This window comes from Podarcis pityusensis (genome assembly GCF_964106645.2).
Source record: "Podarcis pityusensis genome assembly, chromosome: 1".
Taxonomy (NCBI): domain Eukaryota; kingdom Metazoa; phylum Chordata; class Lepidosauria; order Squamata; family Lacertidae; genus Podarcis; species Podarcis pityusensis.
This window is the reverse complement of record NC_138028.1, coordinates 53,556,791-53,575,935: the sequence shown is the minus strand read 5'-3', so window position 1 is coordinate 53,575,935 and position 19,145 is coordinate 53,556,791. Positions and strand designations below refer to the sequence as shown.

Below are 19,145 nucleotides of genomic sequence, written 5' to 3'. Positions count from 1 at the left end.
AGAAGGTAGGGACTTTTGGATCTCCCGGTAGGAACTCCTGTGCTCTTGAGGCGTCATTGTAGCTGCGGGGTGCAGGCAACCAGGAAGGGAACTTCCAAGTTCTTGGGCTGACTCGTGTTGACTCTCGGTAGAGGAGGATGCCTTCTTCTCGAACTTTGCCTAGGGAACTCCGTGGCAAAGTGGCCACTCTCGAGCTGCGGCAGAGGAGAAGCACCTTCGCCAGGCTTCCCATTCCCAGAAGACCTGTGGAGTTAGTTCAGTGTCGTGCTCTCGCAACTTTTAGCTGGGGAGGCGTTTCTTTCCCCCTCCACCCGCCACCCCCGTCCCCCAGTCTGTCTGCGGGTGTTGAGCAGAGGCTCAGAGGAGGCACTGCGGGGCAAATTCAATGGGACTCTCGCCCCCAGTGCTCCAACAACCTTCCTAGTCATCCCAACGCAGTTGGATCTCACTATGAGTTATCCAGCCGATGGATCAGCGATGGCCACTGCTTGACCTCCCCCAGTGGGCATTTCCTTGGGTGGCACGACTTGGTGACTGAAGGGATCAGGCGGATCTGAACTTTTGACTTGTGGCTTCTTGCGCCCACATGGCGCACAACCAGGTCCTTGGGGTAAGTGTTTTGTTTGTGCTGTGTTGTGAAGCCTAACTGCTCGGTTTGATGCCTTGCAGGCTGTTTGCAAGTGCCTTCTCAAACCCCTGCTCCTACCCTCCAACCCTCCCCATCTCCAACCCCGGGGCAGACAGCAAGGATAAGTCTAGCAGGCATAGCAACACTATGGAGCGTGGTCTTGTCTAGGGTTTGTTGAATAATTAGAAATGGAAATGTTTCTTTCTCTCGCTCTTCCCCCTCCCCTTTTTCTGGGGAGGGGGAAGAGGGAGAGGGAGAGAAATGTGAGGCTCCTCCTGATTGGCGAATGACGATTTTAGCCCGCACCAATGAACGGCCGGCCTCGTCTCTATTTATTTAGTGCTCAGGGGGAGAGTTTTCTCTTTACGCAGCGTCCGTGCACAGCGCTAGACCCTCTGCTCGGGAGCAGAACGATGGAGGGGTGTGGGGGGAGCGCATTCCCAAGTCTGCCTTGCTCACAGAGCCCCCTGATTCTGCAAGCCCCTGCTCCCGGCCCCTTCGCGGGGAGGGGGAAGGCGGTGGAGCGGGGGCTGGATGTGAAGGGCTGGGCCAAGGGAAACCCCCCCTTCCCCTTCCCCACCTCCTAGACTCTCCTGAGTTGGATCTCTCGGTTTGGGCTTGCAGAGGGACTCGGTGGGGATGGAGCGTGTGTGAGTGAATGGACGATGGGGCGGATGGTGTGATCCCGATAGTGTCTGGGAAAGCAGCCGTCGGCCGTCTTGGGGTGCCTTGGATATTTGAATTTTTTTCCCCGTTTTGGTGGCAGCCGGATGGATGGATGTAGGAAGCCACGGGAGACTTTGTCCTTCGCGAATCTTTTTGCGGTCTGGGCTTGCTGTATATAACTACCTAGCCGGGAAGCCCTTACCCCAAAAAGCATTCGCGGAGGGCGCTTTCGCCGAAGGAGCAGCAGCGCGACCGCCGAGCCTCGGACTTATCTAGATTTTCTGGGCTCCCCCCCCCTCACCGCCGCCTCTCCTTTCCCTTTTCCTCTGTAACCCCACGACCCCCTTCTCCCCCACCCAGCGTGTGTGTCTCGAGAGAATTAAACTCCCCCCACCCTCGTCCCCACTCCCACGATCCTTTCGTAGCTTAACTTTCTTAATCGACTTCTGCTTGCTCTTTTCCGTGGATGATTTCATGCTACTGCCTTTTTTTCTTTTTTAAAGAAAACCTTCACAGAATAAAATACAATAAAACTTTCTCAAAAGTTCAGAGGACGCCCCCTCCCACGCCAGAAGGGTGTGTGATGTGTCCCATCCTCCTCCATCCCACCAGGGATGGAGTTGGATGTGTAAGTCCTCCACTGAATTGAGAGACAAGTGTCGACAAGTCTCTCTTTAAGATGGGGAGGGTGAGGGAGGTTTCTATCGATTTCAGTGTGGGTGGGACACTGGGGGATCACCCCATAAATAGCAGGGAGGGGAGAGTCACAAATCGGCCCCGATTTAAGGGGAGACTCCTGTCATCAGGCGATGCCTCCATTCCCCACCCCCATCACTTTCAACCTCCTTTTAGGTAACTTCCAGTCCTCCGATTCCCGAGGTCTCCCCTTTTCCAACTCCAAATGGCCCCGATCGGGGTAAAAAAGGCCAGATCCGGGGGGAAACCCGGCCGAGGCGTTGCTTTTGGACGAGGTGATTGGTAGCGAGCGAAGCCGCCTCAGCCCAGCTGTCTAGCACTATTGAAACTGCCTCGCCTTTTCCTTAGCCATGCACATAGCGCCGAGGAGAGTTAGAGGCAGCCTGCATTGCTTTGCCTTTCCCCTTTTGCTGTAATTAGCAAGTCGGATTTCGTGGGCAGGAGAAAGAAGGGGCGTTAGGTGAGGAGGAAAGGTCCCCCCACTCCTACGAAGACAAATGCACCTCGGCCCGGACAGACCAGACGAGGGGCGAACAGCAAGTTGCCCGTGCAATGAATGCCCGGTTGTCGCAATCTCGGGGCCTATTGGGTGCAAAAGCCTCTTTGGAAGGAGGAGGAGGAGGAGGAGGAGGAAGGGTGGGAAACCCAAGAAGGATCCTTCTCCAACTCTTGACAACTCTCAGGGATCCCCACCCCCCACCCCTCCTAGCCAACACACAGAGAAAGTGCTCAACTCCGGAAGGAGCGTCTCTTGCTTGGGAGAGAAGGCTGCAGTGGAGACACTGAGGGCGAGGGACACAGCCGAGGCTGAGGGCTGCTGTTTCTCCAGAGATAAAAGGGGGTTTGACAGGCTGGTGGTGTTGCAGAAAAGAGTAAAAGTCTGCCCAGTTGCTGAGCTGGGATGCAGGGCAAAAGCAAAGGAGCGCCTCGGGTTTCTTCCCTACTTTTTCTCCCCTTCCCCACCTCCTTGGCCAGGGTTGGTGGCTGGCAATGGAGCTGGATTGAGGGAGGCAGCACTAGGTGGGTCACTCCACCTCGAAAGCAACGTGCATTTGCCCAAGATCCCCGCTTTTCACCTTCTTGCACAACCACCACCACCCGAATCCCCCCTCTCTGCCCATCCTCCCAGTCTCCAGCAAGCCCTCTGAGTCTGGGGAGCATCTCTGAAGGGAAAGGCGCACACAGGGCAGAGAGGGGCGCTTGAAAGGGAGGGAAGTGCACGGATGGAGCAGCCACGACCAGAGCCTCTCCTTTGCTGTGCGTGTGTCTTGCCCATCCCTGTCGCAGGAGAATCCCAACCTAAGCAATCTGGGAGGGGAGGGGTGTCTGAGGAGGAACGCTTGGAAAAACCAAGCCACCGTGGGTTAGCTCCCTTCCTTTCGGCTCTTTGCATTGGCAGCCAACTGTTGCTACCAGTCTGGGGGAAACTGCTGTAGTTGCGGGAATCTGAGCTCCTTCTCTCACTTCCAAGCCGTGCTCTTCAATGCGGGTTAAAAGGGCAAAAGCAAACCATAGCGCCTGTCTCCCCCTTGCCTCACCACCACTACTGCGTATGACTGGTATTTTTTTAATTTTTTTTAGGCGGGAGGGGACATTTTGAGGGGGTGGCTTTCGGCTAGAGGGAAGCTCCGTCAGCTCTGCTCTGCAAAACCGCGACAGGCTCCCTTGCCCGACGTGGCGGGCGACAACAGCCCTTGCACCTTCCAAATCTCAATGATTTGGGCGTGATCCACTCAGTCTGAAAGATTGTCTGCTCATTGGGGGGAGGTTGGGGGATCAATGGCGTTATTCTCAGTGAAGGCAATGAGATCTTTCCTAAGGATCTAGAGACCACGTCTAAAACACGAGCAAGGCCTCATCCTCCGTTTCCTTCTCTCCCAATGAAAAATCCTCACGTCCTTGCAGGCAAAGGCTGCGGGCAAGCTGGGGGTACTTGCTTTCCTCCCCCTGCCCCTGCCCAGGAAAGGGGGAGGTGAATGGCTAACCTTTTTCTGTTCTGCACGCCTCGCTTTTATGCTACCTTTTCTTATTTGTGAGCAGAGATCGTTCTCGAAAGATGCAGAAAAGTTTCTATCTGTCCTCTCCAAGAAACTCCCCCACGCCACCATCCCCGAAATACTTTAAATGCCCCCACCTTTAAATTTCGAGGGCACGCTAGGAATGGCCCAAAGCCGAGACTACAGCTGTCTGAAAAGACGAGACGAGCTGAGTCAGGTGGAAGAGCCAAACCAACGCCCGTCGGAAAAGGCAAGGGATATCGTGAGAAAATGATATTTGGGAGAAAGGTTTTTTAAAAAAATCAAATGTATAGCCAGCCACTCACCTTCCCTTTCTTTCTAAAGGAGCCTTTAGCCCACTTAGCCTCCCATTTCTGCGTGCCCTCCACCCTTATCCATGCGACGTGTCTCCCAAGAAGTTTCAAGGACGTCCGATGTAAGCAGAGGCCAGATGCTCTTTCGACTGGAGGTTGTTGCGTCCCTCCCTCCCTCCCTCGCCTCTTTCCCACAGAAGCAGCCTCCGTGTCGTCCCCCCTTCCATGCAACAAGAATCCCGTTTGCCCTGGGAAGCGCTAACGTCGAGAACGCTGTGCTCCTTTGCAGGTGGTGGCCCCGTCTGTCCGGGCTGGCGGTCCGAGGGGAAGGCCTCACTCTGGAAGAGATCGGATTCCGAGGGAGAGGACGGAGAAGAGGACTCGCCTAGTTGGGAGCTGCAGGTGAGAAACACGTAAACGCACACGGAAAAGAAACCCCACAACCGCGTGAGCAGCAGGGTTAGCGCGAAAGGTCACAGCGGTCTGGAGAGACTAAACAAAAGAGTGCATAGAGACTAAACAACGCGCGCCCTTGAGATCCGTCCAGCCGACCCTGGAAACCGGTGCAGTTTCCCTTCCCTCTCTTGACCAGAGCAGAAAACAGTCGCGTCGTTTGTAGGGCCTGTAGTGCAGCGCTTTCCCAAGGCTGGGGCTGCATACGTCTTTTTGAGAAGGAAGGGAAGGGAACTCCAGGCTGAGGTAACTTGCTGGTCGATATCACTTCTTAGCGCGGGGCAGCATGTGACCATATAATTTCATAGGCGCCCTTTCAAGAAAAGGAGGAAGAAAGGTGAAGTAAAAGAGAGGCAGGCCGAGTCACGTTCTCCCCTCACCCTGCAGAAATCAAAGGGGTCTGTAAAGTTCGACTGAGATGTGATAATCTTTAGCACTGCTTCCTGTTTCACTGAAGTATAGCCGAATTTAAAAAGAATAACCCTCAGCAGAGACCTGGGTGTTCTCCCCACTCTTCCATCTTTGGCCCAAAGGAATTTCTTGCCTCTAGGCAGTTTCTAAAGGTCCTCGGCTAATGTTTGGGAGTGGGGTAGGTCAAAGGGGTTTCTCAAAGGGATTGACAACATTTTAAAAATCAGGCAGGTAAGGGAGTTTATGCAGTATTTCCCCCCCTGGTGAAATGGAAATGAAACTAGCCATTCAATTAGCTGCTAAGGCCTCTCCCTTTGAAACAGAAGATATCCAAACCAAATCCTTTCTCAGTTTCGTGTGCAACTTTAAAGCGTCAATTTCAGTACCAACAACTTGTTACATATCTGAAATAAACCCAGATTTCCCTTTGTTGTATGTAAGAAGTGCAGTTGAAGACTGTGACCCACAACTCAGATAAGACAATGAAAGACGATTCAGCCCAAGTATAGTCCTAGGACTGCAGTTTAACTGGGCTGGTATGAATGGTTTGGCTTCCCACCTCGCAATTACGTACTTATAATGCTGCTTAATGTTCTTATACTGCAGGAAGACCGTTCACATCTGGTGGAGGAGGGTTTTTTGAATGCGTTGACAAGGATGAGCAGACACATGCTCACTGGATAGGCTTAGGTTAAGGCAAGCATAAAGGGAGAAATCTCAGATATAAATTGAGTCAGCAACTGGCACCCCCACAATGGCCATAGAGCAAGCTATGATTTCATAAAATTTCAGCCAATACTAAAAATGCTGCTCATCCTTACCAGCCTAACAAATTTTAATTTGTCATCACTTAGAAAGTGGTTTGGTCCATAACGTGCAGTTCTTTTCTTTCCCATTTACCTTTTGCATTAACCCAGAGCTGTTGTGTACGGGCTGCAGACCTCTCTGGCCCACAGTTATATTGATACTTCTCAATTAAACAAATGTGATGTACTCATGGACAAGACAGCAGCCATGAAGGTTGCTGCACTAAGCGGTGCCTCCTTTATCTGCTGACCTTTATGTAGCTTCAAGTCTACCATTAAGCAGTGGTTAGAGGTGATTCACTTAAGGCAAGAAGAAAGGTCAATAGGGTTGACTTTGCCCTAGTGTTACCAAGAAGCGAATGAAGACCACAAAAACAATCTACCGTTTGTCTTAAACTCCTGAGAAGGTTGGGTTGTTGTTTATGTATGGATTCATAGGAAGGATATATCCAGGGAAGAGATTCAGGCCTGTTTTCACATTCTCTGGTGACTGAGAAATTTAAGCATTCGATTCCATCCTGTCCATCAATCTAAAATAAACAGAATGAGAAACAACAAGCTCATTATGGATTTATAAAAGTCCATAGTTGAAAAGCTCCCCCCCCCAAAAAAAAATGTATTCCAGCCAGCTACGTTTTATGTCTTAAAGTAAGCGTTTTCAAGATCTCTTTCTATTAGAAGACCATTTCTGGAAGACAATTTTGGCCTGTAATTGCATAGGAAGCCATTATCCTATAATGCACACTTTTTTTGTAAGCACGAGAATGTTCTTCAGAAAGGTGCTATTACGATTTGGTGGCATCACAGACAGGGTGCTGTTTTTTCCATTGCCTTGGGCCAAGCCATTCTTTTTGCCACACATTGCTTTACAGCTCTTACATCATCCCTCATTGTGTTTTAAATAAATATTTAGGTACAGAAATGCTGGAAGGGTTCAATATCATACCATATCAGTCCTGTGCATGTCTGTTTGGAAAAATTTCCTACTGATCTGAATGAGGCGAACAATCTCAAGGACATGTGTGCAGGGCTGCAACCTTAGTATGAGACAGAAAGACGACAACCTCTCAGCCAGGAGGGGTCCTAAGGATAGGAATGGGGTGTAAAATGCAGTAAGTAAATATATTTAGTTCATCTTTCTGCCCAAGTTGGGCATAAACAGTTTTAAAGTGTTAATATACTGGGGTTTGACAACAGAAGTAATGTCTAAATAGTGAATATCATTAAAGCTGCAAACATGAACACACTCTCTAGTGAGGAAACCCCACTGGACACAGTAGAATTTACTTCTGAGTAAGCATCCATAAGATATACTGAAGGCAGCCCTGTTTAGGGAAGTTTTTCATGACTGATGTTTTAATGTATTTTTAATCTTTTGTTGAAAGCTGCCCAGGGTAGCTGGGGAAAACCAGCCAGATGGGCGGGGTATAAATAATAAATTATTATTACTATAACTATTACTATTATTATTATTATTATTATTATTATTATTATTATTATACTACAATCATAGAACTGTAGAGTTGGAAGGGTCCACAAGGGTCATGTAGTCCAGCCCCTGCAATACATGAATCTTTTGCCCAACGTGGGGCTCGAACCCACAACCCTGAGGTTAAGAGTCTCAAGCTGTTCTGAGTGAGCTACCCAAGCTAGCAGTTTTGAGCTATTTTGTCTGTGTTTGTACTCATTGAGTCTGCATATAGGCATACCTGCAAATAGGAATGGATGTGAGTCTTTCTGCTGCTGTGGAGTGAGCTCCACTACTCCAACATATCCTTCAAATGACATACACAAGGCCTCAAAATCAAATGACGATTGCCTTTTTTCCCCTTTGCCCTTTCCCCCTTTTGGTGCTTCACTCTCTTTGGTGTACCAACCCACTTTCCTTCATTTCTCCCCACCCCCTTGTGGTTTTTATCTGACAGACTGTCCATCATTTTATTTCCTTAGTTTTTGAAAACCATAACATGCTTTTGGGTTTTTCTAAAGCTTGAAAAAACTGTTCAAGAAAGCAAGTTGGCTGGGGAGACTTTGAAGCTTTGTGACTGGTCATCAGAGTTCTGTAAATTCGAAGAACAAGATTCTCTTGATTTTGAGCTGGGTGGGTTGGGTGTCTCCCAAATGTAATTAAGTGTCCTTCTACAGCAGATACTCTGTTTCAAATATGCATATCAGGGAAAGATACAATGCTGTCATCATTGCCCACGAATCTTTGCATCCCAATTTGTCACAGCCCTCCTCAATCACCCATATCTTGTTCAGTTCCTATTTCTTTAGTCCAAATATTTCCTATAGGTCAGACCTAAATCATACTCTTGTTATAGGTAGGAGTTCACTAGCAATCACCTTAAAACAATCTCCATCTAGAGAGTAAAGTTTTCCCACATTGCACTCTTGTGCCCTATGTCTCACATGGAAACACATAGGCATTCATAAATTACTATTTATTATTCTTTAAATTATGGGAATTGATTGTGAGGTCATTTTGCTCTTTGGTCATTTTCAGCATCTTTGCATCCCTACTGAATAGTTAACAAAACAACTATGCATTTCTGCCTTCCTGCCCAACTCCACCAATTTCAGAAAAACCCAAAGAGTAGTAAATTTGGCGGCTGTTAAATTGCAAGTTGGCTATCTCACTTACATCCCCCCTCATCCAGTGCCGGATTTACGTATAAGCTAAACAAGCTATAGCTTAGGGCCCCACTCTCTTGGGGGTCCCCCCCCCAAAAAAATAAAGAAAAAAAACTGGATGTACATTTCCAAAATATAAGATAAAAATAAAAATAAAATAAAATTTGCATACAGCATCAGTGGCAAATGGCTTTAGATACCTAGAGCATATATTCAGCACAAAAAACAGCGACAATTTGTCGTTGACAAAGGACAGCTGGACATATAAAGGGCCCCATTGCCTTCAGTAGCTTAGGGCCTCATCAAACCTAAATCTGGCCCCGCCCTCATCATATAAAAGCTAATTATTTTTGGTGTTTGTATGTGTGCATATTACAAATATATTTGTTGTCTATACAAAAGTGTAATTTGACAGGTTTGCAACTGCCTGTCACACAGGGACCCCCCCCCCCTGTATCAAGAGCAAAAACTGTTGCTCTCTATGTAGAGGTCGCTGCATAGGTTAGGAAGGAAGTTCTAGACCCCCTCCATTTTATTATAGCAGAATCATGATCTGGGAGGAGTCAGAGAGGAGCTCAGGCTCCTTCCAGTAACTAATACTGCCTCCTTAGGGAAGCCCAATTGCCACTTTGTGAACGGTGGGTCTCCGTTTCCGAGCCGGTGATTCCCATCATATGGAACGTCATGCTATTCTGCTGACTCACTTGGGGAAGAGGGACGAACAAAGCTTTCTGCAAAATGAGATGAAACAACAACGACAACAAAAATCCTATTTAGCTATCACTAGCGGCATCCAACGGTTGCCAGCATTGAAAGAGGGTCTTCTGTTTCTGTTATTACTGCAAATCATCATGTTTTAAATACCACATCTATTCTAGGGCCAGTACTGCGGAGGCCACTTACTGGTTTCAACTAATGGACACAGATATGAGAGATCTTTAAATGCAAATTTTTGCTGCAGGTAGCTTAATACCTGGGTACAGAGGGTTGGAAAATGGGCTGAGCAGATCCTAGACAAGAGACTGCAGGTCTACAAAGAAATCTTACGTTGGCTTTTTATTTTACATTTTTATATGGAGACCATAGCCCTGCCTGAGAAAGAAGAGACCTAGGGCCTCTTGTGTAAATGTAACCTAGAGTAGAAGTGAGGAAATTATACAACATATTAATTAAAGGAAACAATAGGCTTGTTCCAATCCGGATAGACAGACAGACAGACAGACATATACACAGCTTGTTGATTAAATAAATATTGTTGAGATCATTTCAGTAACTTGTTTCAACTTCAGCCTCTCAAAGTTGGCTAATGCAAGGCACTCCAAAGATGGTCTTTGTAACTACTTTGAGTGAACAGTCATAAAATAAAAATTTCAGTTATATATTTTAGGGTCACTGCCCTTGCATTCTGGAAGCCTTGTTTATATATTTAATTTCATATTAATATTCTTGAAGAATATTAGCCTGGCACATCTTTGCTCTTTTCACATGGATTTAGGATGGACGTAGGCTGGGATCATATTATTGCTCTAAAATGGCCATCAGATTTCTGTGCCGTCAGAAAAACTTTAAGGGTCATGTTGATCTGTATCCACATTTCCACACACAGCGATAATTATGCAACATCATTGGAAACTGTTGCACCCCCCATTTTCCAGATATCTGGCGAATGAGATTTCCTTTTGCTTTTTGACTTAAATTTACGTTCCAGCTTTTTACTTCATCCAGAGCTTCACAGTGTTTCGGTAGTTTTGAAGAACTCATTGTTCTCTTCATTATTTCTGTTTCAACCAATGTGGAGAGAGAAACTTTCTCCCATGAAGAGGCATAATCCCTTTCCACACGCAAGTCATACTTTGCTGCTGGTCTCTTTGTGTACTTGAGACTGGCACGGCAATGGATGTAGAAGGCCTTTCTCAAGACACAGAAGGGAAAAACAATTGGTGAGCATGCTCTCTCTTTTCTTGAGGTTAAAAAAAGCACACCACAAGTTTCTTATCTGAGCAGCAGGACCAAGTAACTTTAGTGGTTACAGGATTGTGGTGAGACGGGGGAAATTGCCTAGATTCTGCAACACGAAAAAAACATGTGACCATATATGTGGTGGTGCTGACAGGTTTTACACTGCTTAGAGCTTTCTTTTTTCAGGAGTTTAATTACGCAAAAGTGTGGGAGTGCGCTTTGTCTGTATTTGTGTTGTTCCTTTGCACAACAAGGATTCCCCCCCCCCAAGCCAAAATTAGTTGCATCTCTTTAAGCACAATCATCCTGCTCCCATATCCTGCTTAAAGGCAAATTTAGGTATGAGGAGTTCTACTTAATCTGCTCAAAAAGTGTATAGCCAGTTTTATTCCTTTGGGGTAGGCTGCAGCTCAGCAATCTGATACTCTAACCACTACTCCATGCCTGCTCTCAGTACACAGTCCTGGGGCCGTTGGATAAAAGAACGTTACATTTTAAACAACCCTCTTGCTATGGGAACTTTTTGATAGAGAGTCATTCGGAGCATGAGTCTGGTTATGACATAGCATAGAAAGCTAAACAACAAGAGCATAGAAGTTTGTTTTTATCCTATAGAAAGGAAGTGTCCTTTGAAGCATTAGGTGTGTGATCCTTCATTCAATAGTACTGAGAGCCCCTATTGAAGTGATTGCGTCATCTGGGGAAGCAATGGAAAATGAGACCAATTAAGCAGCCAACCTGTTATTTCCCCACAACACCCAGAACATGTCAGCATTGTTAATTTCGGAGAAATATCTTGGGCACCGAACAAAAAGTGCAAATACCAACATGCTTTATTGGTATGCTAAAATTATCACCTGTGGTGTCAGTCCTGTTGCCTTCTGACTGTGCCTTTAAATCCTTACAACATTGCTGCTGTCTCCCCTTCCTTTAAACAATGTACTAACGTCAGCTAACGTCTATCTATGCAACAGTATAGACAAATAAGATGAAAGTTCCGTGACCAAACTTGTGATAGAGTAACAAATTATTCCAGGCTATTGTAGCTTGAGACCTGGTGCTGATGTTGGACCAGGAAAATGCCCGTCATTGTGCTTAGTGTGTATATGGAAGAAATACTTGTATATTGCAAGGACTCCTGGGGGTGCAGCACGTCTTAGTGTGGTCTGTGCGCACAAGATGAACTCCTTGTGAGGGCCAGGGCAGCCCAGTGTCAGGATGGAAGGAAGCTTTTGCCTACAACACAAGTATCAAGAGCAGTGCTTTACTGTTTCACACTACATTTGAGAACATGGTTTTAATGGAGCTAAAGCTTCTCCCTGCCCCCATATTGTCTCATATTGGCGTAGGAAATTGAGAAGATTTGCACTGGAACAAAAAATATTTAGGGAAAGAATCCTGCTTCCTTGTGAGGGCCATTGTTTTGATAACACAGTCATCATAGCCAAGAAGAACTGAGTTCATAAACCATAGAGTTGGAAGGGATCCTTATGGTCATCTAGTCCAGCTCCTGCAATGCAGGAATCTCAACTGGATCACACATGACAAGTGGCCACCCAACATCCACTTAAAAACCTCCAAGGAAGGAGAGCCCACCACCTTTTGTGGCAGTCGGCTCCACTGCCAAACAACTGTATAGCTTCATCCTCTGTTGTGTTTGAGTAGAATGCGATTGAACTTTGGGAACTGCCTTTCAAACAGATACAGATATGTAGATAACATGATGTGTGATAACAATACTCTTGTATTGTCAACCTTCAGAGGTGGCCCTATCGCAAGGGAAAATGAGGCAGCCACCTCCAAGACAGTAAGGCAGCAGAATGGGTGGTAGATTGCTCGAGCACACGGGACACAATCTGTCAGGGAAGTTCTCTCATGCAAGTGCCTCTGAAGGGAATAGGAGCTGGGCAAATTCTGCATGGTTGCTGTTCATCTCATTGATGCCTGCACAAGGCAACTTCCCTCTTCACTGTGCCCTGTATTAAACAGTGGCTTCTTGGATCAGCCTTAGGTGTTATAGTGTGGGAGCCTGCCCTTAAAAATATAGCTTGGGTCAAAACAGGGAGCAAATACCATATATTATTATTATTATTATTATTATTATTATTATTATTTTATTTATTACCTGCTCTTCCCCCCTTAGCTCCTGAGGCAGGTAACGACATTACAGCACAACATTACAAAACAATATTAAAAAGAGATAAAAGCAACTTACAATTAGAAAAGCAAAATTGGGCCTAAAAATATGATGGTTAAACACATGTTCCTTGCCTGGATTGCTGCCCAAAATTGCTACCCGTCATGATGAAGTAACATACACAGATATACATATGCACGTTTATAATATAATATACAGATAAATTATTTATAGACAAAAGTGTAGCAGAATAAAGCTGCTCATTTGTACCTGCAGGTATATTTATTTGAATTCAGTTTATTTATTGCAAAAATGTTTCCAAGTTCCCCTCTTTACTAGCATCAATATTTAGATATGAAGGACCAAACTTTTATACTAGACGTCATGTCATCCTAGTTTTCAGCTCAAGCAAATCTGCAGAAACTAAGACCAGCACATAGCACAATCAACCTATATGCAAAACATATACAACTTGGTATGCTTCTTTTTGTTTTATTTTCATTCTCCTGAAAAAGGGCAAGCAAGCTATATGTACTATCCAACAAAAGAAACTCTTTGGGCTCTTTTAAAATGCTGACATTAAAAGCATTTTCTTTTCTCATTAACAATTTGCCCAATTTGATAGCATGCATTCACTTTCCGTTGAAAAAAAGGTACAGAGAAAGAGAAATGAACAAAAGTAAAATCAAGACGCAAAAACAAAAACAAAAAACCACAAAAACATTCACTGGGCAAGCAGAGAGAGAGAGAGAGAGAGAGAGAGAAGGAATAAGAATCGAAATGTTGGCTGAATACATAAGATTTGCTTACCTATTGTAAATGCACATAATGGACAAAATTCACCAGAAATGCCCCTCTGTTTTCCTTTCTTACTTTTTAATTATCTCTCTCTCTCTCCATACACAATTCACACATTAGTTTTCTGTTACTCTCAAGGGCAAGATTATATAACTATTTCTCTATCAGCCCAATTACAACGCATCTACCATTCATAAATATATGTTATAATAATCTAATCTGGATAATAAGGGAGAGCTGCTAATGGGTCACAGCTATACAGTAAGTGACTAGACTTTGAAACTTTATGAAACAGGAGGCTAAACTTGATCGAGCAACCACTTCTGTGGTTCAAGCCTCAATGAAAGAGACAAGAACTGTACGAGGAGCCTTTGCATTACAAACAGGGGATACCATATGACATCACTGCAGTGGCAGGGATTTTAGAAGGATTGTTTCCTTAATCCAGGAAAGGTTTCCATATGTAAAAGCAGGCTCCTGGCTAAAGGTTTCACAGATATTTGTTAGATGTGTGCTGTACGTGCAAACAGGTGCTGTGCGGGGGGAATGCTTGTTTGTTGGTTTGTTTTTTAAAAAAACACAACTCAGCATCCCGGCCTGTGCACATGATGAGCTTAATAATAATAATAATAATAATAATAATAATTTTATTATTTATACCCCGCCCATCTGGCTGGGTCTCCCCAGCTACTCTGGGTGGCTCCTAATAGAGGACTAAAAACAGAATAAAACTTCAAACATTAAAAAGTCCCATAACAGCTAAGTAGATTCATGCTCTCACATCCCTCAGTAGATGGTTGTTCAGTTCCAATAGTGACAGTATGTGTTGGAGGAGTGAAGAGGCATTTTCCCCAAACCATGCTGCTCTCCTACCGTAGAAAATAGGGACGGGACTGATTGCACCAACCATAGCCTGTTAGGGGACAAGGAGTAGAAGCATCTTCATGTTCTAGCCATGAGCCGATATCCAAGAGAGAGAGTGAGTTAAACATAGCTAACTCTCTCCTAGATTGTGGTCATAGTCTCTCTCTCCCCTGCCCCCCTTATTTTATTTATATTTTATACATTTATTTACATTTTATACATTCTTTTTTATTTTGACGAAGTAAATAAATAAGAATAAAAATGTTCACCCCACCACCAAGACTATTCCATTGTAACTATCCAGCCTCTCAAAATTTCAACACCTCTCGCAATGGCTTGACCCCTTTCCATTCTAACAGTACAAATTCTACAAACACCCTCCATATCTCCTCAAAATCATTCCTCCTGAATATTCCCCGTCTTACCTTAATGGCACATGTTAATTTATCATGAATAGCTATATTCCACACCTCTTTATACCATTCTTCCATTTCGTGTTCTGGTCATGGTCATATTTTTGCCACATTTTATCTATGTTTATCATAATGGTCATAATTGTGTTAAAATCAGGCCTATTTAAAGTATACCTAATAATAATAATAATGGCGCATCAATTTTGCTTAACGCCATGCAAAAAAACCCAGAGTGACAGGTCTCTTTCAGAATAGTTTACACACAACACAACACAACACAGAAATAGAAGTGGGCACAAAATTAAGCAAATTCAGGTACATATATGCCTACAGGAACGTGGTTATGAAAAACATAATTCTCTCTGGTAGGTTTAAAAATGGAGGTGCTGGAGGAATATACGTACGTTATTGTTTCAGCTCCCTGGAGTACGAAGAAAAATTATGGTGATCTCCTAAATAGGCAACTTTGAATTTTGAACATATTCAGTATTATTTTGTGGGAAGGCCCTAATATATACGTTTAGTGAGGCAGCTAGCCAATGGAACTATTTCATTTCATGAGACATATGTATTTTAAAAAGTTAATGAATGATATATATATTAAAACATATTTGCATAATACTAAAATCTCATTGCAGATGCAATTGGGGGATACTAAAGATAGGGCCTACTTTTTGTTAATATAGAATAATTCACAATAATATATATATAAATATATATACACACACAATTAAAGCATATATTATTAGAAGGCATGTCTATCTTTAATCTTTTGTTTTACTTGAGCGGGGAATTTGGAATATAAGATATTGACTTTTATCTCTATACATTTATTTCTAAAATTTCTTTGCTGCCCCTTCAATATAAATAGCCCCAGGACAGCTAAAATAGGACACTAGAACCAAAAGGCTTAAAATGAACAGGTTCAAATCTCATCATCATTTACACACACACACAAACACACACACACACACACACACACACACATATTGGATTTCAGTTGTGCACTGTCCGCTTCAGCTGCTTTTGCTTTATTGCTGGAATGATACTGAGGAATCAGTATAAAAGGAGAGAAGTCTGCTAATTTGGAGCAGTCTTCCATTTTAGCCGCACAGATTAATCAAAGGTGAAAATCTTGATAAGAGATTAACACTGCAGTTGATTAATGTTGATTAATGCTGCAATTCTCTGCATTTCCATTCGGAAGTTAGTCCAATTGTATTCCATGGGATACTCTCTCAGGAAAGCATGCGAAGGACTGGAGCCTGGCAGTGCAACCCTGTGCACATTTACTTGTGAGCAAGTCCTTCTGCATTCAGTGGGACTTACTCCCAGGTAAGTGTGTGTAAGATTGAAGCCTAAATAATTTAAGGCTTGCTTATGAATATCTTAGTTACCAGTATGCCAATAGCACATACAAATCAGCAGCCATATACGCTTACAGAACCATGACATCTGAGCTGAGCTTAACCATGTTTATCCAGAGCTATTAACTTCCATTCTTTGGGTTTTTGGAGGGGGGGATTACTTCCTAATAAATGCCCCTAAGATGGCAACCTATGGCAGTGGGCCAGAGAGCCATACAGTAGGTATATATTATTATTATTGTTATTATTATTAGAATTTATATACCTCCCTATACCCAGAGGGCAGTTCGCAGAATAAAATCAAAATATAAAACCACAAAATACATAATCAAAATACAAGTAACAACCCAATAATCCTCCCACTAAAAAAACTCTACCACATTTTAAAAGGGCATAGGATATATACAATAGCATATTTTGCATCTTTTACAGCAGGCCACCATGCCACCTCACAAACAGATCTGGAAGGTCCCGTCCTGTTTCACAATTGATTTGCCATGTGGCATGGTGTGTCAAGATGGCCTTGGAAATGTGGAACAAGTGGTGTGGTTCTTTGGATCTCAGCCCTTACAGACTGTGGCTTACAGTCTTTCTTGTTCCTTTTACCCCTCGTACATCAAGAGACTTATTTTAATTTTTTGGCCATATGCTATTATACAGTTGTAGTGATGGGAGATGAAAGCTTATATTTAGTTGCCTTCCAAGGAACTTTTGTTAAAGGGTGACTATATAAATGCAAATAAATAAAGACTTGCTCATTCTTACCTCCAAATTAGCTTGGTGGCACTGGCTACTATATTCTTAAGGGACTTCTCTTCCACTATATCCTATTGCAAACTTAGTTTCAGCTGAGAAAGCGTCTATGTACATGATTTCTCATGAGCAAAAGAGCAAGAGGGCCTAGAGACATGCTAAGTGGTTGTGTCTCCCTCCTGCTGTGACATTCCCTTCTTCATGAGGTTCTCTAAAGCAAAAGATCGCCCAGACCCTTGTTATGAGGTCAGGCAAAAAATGAATTGTTAGTGACAGGTAAATATTAATCTTATTAGGTTTTTTTTTAATGTTATTTAATTTCAACATATGTTATTACATTTTCTTCTTGCAATATAGCTGAATGATATAGATTTAATTAGCAATCTTTTCTGCTTATACCATTATAACCTATCCTCATCCCTTCTAGGAAAGGCGGCTTATGCTATGATATAAATATCTTTACGGAGCGGGACGGTTACATGCTCAGGAAACTAACAAAACAATTATTCTGTGGCGTAACCAATATTTAGGCTCACGAGACCCAAACCCTGTATTATTTGAACGACATCAGCTCTCTCATTTAAAAAAATGCCAAATGGAATTAATGTTCATTATATACATACACCGGTATTATGTACATAGCTATCTACTGATATTCAGAAAATTTCGAGATTTCTCAGGGCTAGAGACAAGCATCAGACTGAGACCACCAAGCTAGGTAATTCTTTTAGCTACTCTGCAGCAGGAAAAAGAAAGCAAACTTCTTTGTGTCTGGCTGCCCCTTGGCAGTGTATCTGAACCCCGGTGGGTTCCAGAAGGGACTTGTTCCACAGTTGAGAAGGCAGCTTCACGGAGCCAAACTGCTGAGAGAACCTAATGAGTTGTTTTTAAGTTTATTTATATGCCACTTTCCCATCCATAATGCCCCCAAAGGAGCTCACAAGAGCAGCAAAACGCAAACATCAATATTACCGTACAGCAAAGATATTTAAAATGTGGCAATATGTTAACAAAGCAGAATAGGCAACATGCAAAGGCCTGGAACCACCCTTCTGTGTCGAGCCACCTACACGTTACTTGTATCTGTGATTCCCACTGTGATTCTCGTGATAGCCACTGCTGCTGCCCTCTTACAAAATAGTATTTAAGCCCTGTCTCAATATCTGAATTGTCTCCCCTGCCCTGAAGACTGATTCAGTTTGCATTGTTTCAGCAAGGAAAGAATAGTCATTCAGATTCATTTTAAGCAAACTGGATTAGGAATGGAGGCTTAGGTTAGAGAATTAGGTTTGGTTCTACCCCTTAGTTTGGATTTTGTTGTGTCTTTCCATGCAATTAATTTATAATATGTTTGTAATAACAATGTAAAAGGAGGTGACAAAGCACAGAAATAAAAGAAAGCTAGCTGGGGGGGGGGGGTTCTCTAAAAAGTTTCCCAGCATTTATTCAAATATAGCAATTATGTTGATAAATAAAAATATCACTATCAAAGAACAACATTACACTTGACTATACTGCTAAATTTTCCATTCTTGTCACCGTAACAACAGTCCATTTACTTTTAAATCTAATTAATTTTCTCTGATCCTGATACTGTCTGTTAGTTTTACCATTCCAGCCCTGTATCAAAAAGAACATGGAACTCAAGATTTAATCCATGTAACCCCCCCCCCCCACAAATTTCCTCCCATTAGTCTTGCATAAGCTGTAACAGCCAATATAAGTTTTCAATACTTCTATTCAATAAAGATTTTTGGGTGCCCATAGGGACCACAGACCCAGTCATTATTTTATTAATATACAAGCACTTTTGACCAAATATAATGAATCAGATAGGCTTGCTACCAGATATCACAATTATTGGCTTTCAGGCTTCTACATCTCCATCAGGTCTCTCTTTCAGGTATCATCCAACTATATCAGATTAAATATGTTGTATGCAATTTTGTAGCATTTTAAAAAAAATATTAGCACAGCAAGGTGCTGCTGGGCCTTTGGACCAGATGTATTTCCACGTTGTCCCTGAAAGTTGTTGGACTGTTATCCCCCCCCCCCAACATAACAAACCTTAATTCCCACATAGCATTCGTTTTGAGTATTGCTGTACTACATTTACAGGAAAGTGAGCTGAGAAAATAAGGTCTGAGAAGGACACAGGAAACAGTTTTCCTGCTGAAACTAAACTAGTCTGGACCTATATGCTGCCTAGGTGGGAACAGAGTATCTAACGGACAAGTAAAACTGTCCTG

At 43.5% G+C, this 19,145-nt stretch overlaps 1 long non-coding RNA gene across 2 annotated transcripts in view; it reads left to right on the top strand.

The window, feature by feature from the left end:
* The window catches only part of LOC308475335, a 106,994-nt gene that overhangs the window by 19,789 nt on the left and 68,060 nt on the right, over positions 1-19,145 (top strand). For both annotated transcript variants that reach the window (XR_013985117.1, XR_013985120.1), the window contains exon 3: positions 4,591-4,703. This is a non-coding gene — a long non-coding RNA (uncharacterized lncRNA). The remainder of the gene's footprint in view (positions 1-4,590; positions 4,704-19,145) is intronic.